Here is a 6,000-nt window from a genome sequence, read left to right as displayed (position 1 = left end):
CCATCCAGGAAAAAAACGAAGGAAGATGGATTCTATCTCACATAATATATATAAAAACATGATTACAGATGAATTAACAATTTAAATTTGAAAGCAAAGCTTTGCTGTTTGAGAATGCATTTATTAAAATATACCATAGTGTTACAAAAAGCAAAATAATAAAAAAACCTGCAACACATTATCTGTAATAGATTAGTGCACAAATGCTCAGTCGTTCAGTTGTGTCTGACCTTTTGTGATCCCATAGATTGTGGCCCACCAGGCTCCTCTGTCCATGGGACTCCAGGCAAGAATACAGGAAAAGTTGCCATTTACTTCTCTAGAGGATCTTCCCAAGCTAGGGGTCGAACCTGAGTCTCCTATTGCTCCTGAATTGGCAAGTGTATCCTTTACCACTAGTGCCACCTGGGAAGCCCTTAGTAGATCAGTACCCAGATTCACATATATATTTATACTAGTTAAATATATATAGTTAATAGCATAAATATATACAACAGAAATACATGTATAATAAATGAGAAAAAGCATAAAAACTAAGTAGTGAATAAAAGTTATACTTGTTTAACAGAATAAGAAATAATTATGGCCAATAAACATATCATTAGTGCTTAGTCTTCATCATTTGCAACGATCTTCAGAAAAAAATGAGGGCTATATCATGTAAGAGTTGTTTATGTACATATATATATTATTCAACCGTATAAAAATCGCTGACATTTTCAACAACGTGCATAAATCTGGAGGGCCTTATGTTTAAGTGAACTGAGCTAGAAAATGAAGGAAATATTGTCAAGTATCACTTATGTGTGGAATCTAAACTAAAGAAAGGTCTGGCTTGCAGAAAAAGAGAATAGAATGGTGGTTATGAGAAGCTGGGAGTCGGAAGAAACAGGAAGTTGTTGATCTAAGGGTAAAAAATCTAAGTGGTTTAATGCATAAGTTCTGAGGTTTTAAATTAAAAATATTAATTGATTAACTTAGGGCCTGGCAATGAAAATGAACAAGAATTTCCCTAAAATATTCTAGTATGTTTTCACTACAGAATTGAGGTCATGAGTAAACTTGAGTTTACCAGGCTGTTCCGTAAAGTTCAGTCTTCCCTTCTTGTGATGAAACCATTGAGGAGATGAAATAGTGTAATTTTCTGTTTTCTGTCTTGAGGAGATAATTTTGTTTTTTTTTTATTTTTTAACTTTACTTTTTCTTTTTTAGCATGTGATGATCTTCAGGAAACTGAAAACTATAGTAGTACTTTCAAAGATCCTGAGGATTTCCTTTGACTTAGTTAAGTAAGAATTATTCTGGAGATATTTATTGGGAAAAGTCTTTAAATCTGAGCCTAAGCTTAGAGTCAAGAATAGCATTAAAACTTGTTACTTTCTACACATGAACTTCACCAGATGATCAATACTGAAATCAGACTGATTATATTCTTTGCAGGCAGAGATGGAGTAGTTCTATGCAGTCAAAAAAAAAAAAAAAGACAGGGAGCTGACTGTGGCACAGACCATGAACTCCTTATTGCCAAATTCAGAATTAAATTGAAGAAACGAGGGAAAACCACTAGACCATTCAGTTCAGTTCAGTTCAGTCGCTCAGTCATGTCTGACTCTTTGTGGCCCCATGAATTGCAGCACACCAGGCTTCCCTGTCCATCACCAACTCCTGGAGTCTACTCAAACTCATGTCTATCAAGCCTGTGATGCCATCCAGCCATCTCATCCTCTGTCGTCCCCTTCTCCTCCTGCCCCCAATCCCTCCCACCATCAGGGTCTTTTCTAATAGTCAACTCTTTGCATGAGGTGGCCAAAGTATTGGACCATTCAGGTATGACCTAAATCAATTTCCTTACAATTGTAAACTGGAAATGACAAATAGATTCAAGGGATTAGATTTGATAGAGTGCCTGAAGAACTATGGAGGGAGGTTCATGACATTATACAAGAGACAGAGATCAAGATCATCCCCAAGGAAAAGAAATACAAATAGGCAAAATGATTGTCTGAGGAACCCTTACAAATAGCTGTGAATAGAAAAGAAGTGAAAGGCAAAGAGGAAAAGGAAAGATATACCCATCTGAATGTAGAGTTCCAAAGAATAACAAGGAGAGATAAGAAAGCTTTCTCCTTCAGTGACCAAAGCAAAGAAATAGAGGAAAAACAATAGAAGGGGAAAGACTAGAGATATCTTCAAGAAAATTAGAGATACGAAGGGAACATTTCATGCAAAGATGAGCACAATGAAGGACAGAAATGGTATGACCCTGACAGAAGCAGAAGATATTAAGAAGAGGTAGCAAGAATACACAGAAGAACTACACAAAAAAGATCTTCACGAACCAGATAACCATGATGGTGTGATCACTAACCTAGAGCCAGACATTATGGAACACGAAGTCAAGTGGGCCTTAGAAAGCATCATTATGAACAAAGCTAGTGGAGGTAATGGATCTCCAGTTAAGCTATTTCAAATCCTGAAAGATGATGCTGTGAAAGTGCTTCACTCAGAATGCCAGCAAATTGGGAAAACTCACCAGTGGCCACAAGACTGGAAAAGGTCAGTTTTCATATCAATCCCAAAGAAAGGCAATGTCAAAGAATGCTCAAACTACCACACAATTACAGTCATCTCACACGTTAGTAAAGTAATGCTCAAAATTCTCCAAGCCAGGCTTCAACAGTATGTGAACCATGAACTTCCAGATGTGCAAGCTGGATTTAGAAAAGGCAAAGGAACCAGAGATCAAATTGCAAACATCCTTTGGATTATCGAAAAAGCAAGAGAGTTCCAGAAAAACATATATTTCTGCTTTATTGACTATAACAAAGCCTTTGACTGTGTGGACCACAGAACTCTGGAAAATTCTTAAAGAGATGGGAGTACCAGGCCAACTGACTTGCATCTTGAGAATCTGTATGCAGGTCAGGAAGCAACAGTTAGAACTGGACATGAAACAACAGACTGGTTCCAAATCAGGAAAGGAGTACATCAAGGCTGTATATTGTCACCCTGCTTATTTAACTTATATGCAGAGTACATTATGAGAAAAGCTGTGCTGGATGAAGCACAAGCTGGAATCAAGGTTGCTGGGAGAAATATCAATAACCTCAGATATGCAGATGACACCACCCTTATGGCCGAAAGCAAAGAAGAATTAAAGAGTCTCTTGATGAAAGTGAAAGAGGAGAGTGAAAAAGTTGGCTTAAAGCTCAACATTCAGAAAACTAAGATCATAGTATCCGATCCCATCACTTCATGGCAAATAGATGGGGGAAGAGCAGAAACAGAGACAGAGTTTATTTGGGGGGCTCCAAAATCACTACAGATGGTGACCGCGGCCATGAAATTGAAAGACACTTCCTCCTTGGAAGAAAAGTTATGACCAACCTAGATAACATATTAAAAAGAAGAGACATTACTTTGCCAACAAAGGTCTGTCTAGTCAAGGCTATGGTTTTTCCTGTGGTCATGTATGGATGTGAGAGTTGGACTGTGAAGAAAGCTGAGCGCTGAAGAATTGATGATTTTGAACTGTGGTGTTGGAGAAGACTCTTGAGAGTCCCTTGGACTGCAAGGATATCCAACCAGTCCATCCTAAAGGAAATCATTCCTGAATATTCTTTGGAAAGACTGATGTTGAAGCTGAAACATCAATACTTTGGCCACCTGATGGAAAGAGCTGACTCATTTGAAAAGACCTTGGTGCTGGGAAAGATTGAAGGCAGGACGAGAAGGAAACGATAGAGGATGAGATGGCTGGGTGGTATCACCAACTCAGTGGACATGAATTTGAGTAAAGGCCAGCAATTGGTGATGGACAGGGAAGCCTGGCAAGCTGCAGTACATGGGGTCACAAAGAGTCAGACACGACTGAGTGACTTCACTGAACTGAACTGAAAGAGGATCCTCCCCTGTGCATCTCGGTCCTTGGGAAGAACACAAAGAAAACTCTGAACTCTTACCTGTGGCCAAAACAAGTATATTAAAGACAGAACAGAAAGAACATGTGAAGGGAGAGGTGGATCAAGCCAAGAGAGGCACTGGCCCAGGATTTCCTGAAGAAAGAACAGAAAGAGCACCTGAAGGGAGAGTCGGGCCAAGCCAAGAGAAGCACTGTCCTCGGGTTTATTGAAGAAAGAACAGAAAGGACACCTCAAGGGAGAGGTGAGCCAAGCCAAGAGAGGCTTTGGCCCCAGGTTTACACAAAAGAGAACAGGAAGATCTCAAGGGAGAGATGGGCCAAGCCAAGAGAGGCACTGGCACTGGAATGATGAGGTATGGGTGTGTTCAAACAGGGCTTTTACATGTATATCTAGGTGGTCGTGGACTGATGGATTTGATTGACAGTTGCAAGTTATGTAACAACAGGCTTGAATGCACATGCCTTTCCCATAATTCAGTCTGTTATAATCAGATGTGTGTCCGTATAGAATATTTGTGAACCCTTAATGGGCTTCTGGCTACCTAAGGTCACCTGAAGACACAGCTGTGCATCAAGGATGCATGTGCCTGAATTGGAGAAGCCACTGTGGTCAGTCTTATCCATTGTGTGGTGCCTAGGGTACACAGGCAAAATTGGAACAGTCCTTTTGGTTATTTTGCAGCATATCTGTGAGCTGTCTTGTGCCACATTGGAGTGTGTGTGGGGTGGGTTTAGAGCAGCTTTAATCTCTTTCAGCTAGACCAACCCCTGTGGCTCCTGCCTAACCTACTACCTAACAGGTGACAATGGTGTGCCTTTCTTTATAAAAGAGGTACTTACATTTATCATCATTTATATATTCACTAGAACAAGCAGTCTGAGGATTACACTCTGTTTTGCAAAAGGAACTCTACTATGAACAAAAAGTTTCTTATGAAACAGTGTAGATGCATTTGTATCATATGGCAGTTCCCAAGAAATTTCACATAAATTAGTAATAAAATTTACATGTCAGATAAGCTTGACACATGCTTATTTTTTGCTTCTTTTTTCACTATAAAATGATAAACAATCAATAGAAAAGAAACTCGTCTCACCTGCTCCAAAACAAGCCCTGCTGTCTTTTGAAATAGCTGACCCAAAATTCTTGAAGTGTAATTATAGGACCTCCATGATTTCATATTCATAGGGATCTTTAACAGATACTCTGCTTATTCACTGGCAAAGGGACTTGTTCCCTGGAAGCCAGCTCCTAGGACTGAATCAAATTCAAGACAAGGCTTTAATTGTATTTAATTAGAATACAATCAAGTAAGTGGATTACACTCTGTGACATGTGTGCAAAAATTAATTATTTTGTTTGTATTACCAATTCATCTTATTCTCAAATTTCCCCTCCCGCTCATAAGTAAATAAGTAAATTAGCAAATGAAAAAGTGAAACTTTGAGATTAAAGATCACCTTTCTTTTCATCGTTCTACTATTGATTCACATGCAGTTTCAATTGTTTTTTGAAGATGCACTTGCTTCTGGCTGTGCTGGGTCTTGGTTGCTTTCTCCAGTTGTGGTACACAGGCTTCTCACTGGGGTGGCTTCTCTTGTTTCGGAGCATGGGCTGTAGGCGCCCAGGCTTCAGGAGCTGCTGCACGTGGGCTCAGAAGTTGCAGCTTGCAGGCTCTAGAGCAGTAGCTCAGTAGTTGTGGTGAAGGGGCTTATTTGCTCTGAGGCATGTGGGATGCTGGACCACGGATTGAACTGGTGTCCCTTGCGTTGCAAGGTGGACTCTTAACCACTGGACCACCAGGGAACTCCCCTCATGCCATTTTAATTTACATTTAAGATAGGTAGTTAGAGAGCTTTTCCACAGCCAAGACGGTCCAGTGCAGTGTGAGGAATTTGTGCAGGATTCAAAACCAGTTTTTCATGTTATGACATTGTTCTTCTATCAGAAAATAGTTAGTGTCTCTGATTGCTAGCCACCCTGACAGCCACAACACCCCGCCTGCACTCTAACAACCCCCACCCAGAGCCACTTCCGAGCACCACTTAGAGTCTATGGGCAACCAAGGGCAATATCT

Source organism: Bubalus kerabau, chromosome 9 (assembly GCF_029407905.1).
Source record: "Bubalus kerabau isolate K-KA32 ecotype Philippines breed swamp buffalo chromosome 9, PCC_UOA_SB_1v2, whole genome shotgun sequence".
In the NCBI taxonomy this organism is placed as follows: domain Eukaryota; kingdom Metazoa; phylum Chordata; class Mammalia; order Artiodactyla; family Bovidae; genus Bubalus; species Bubalus kerabau.
Note: the sequence above shows the minus strand (reverse complement) of the source record.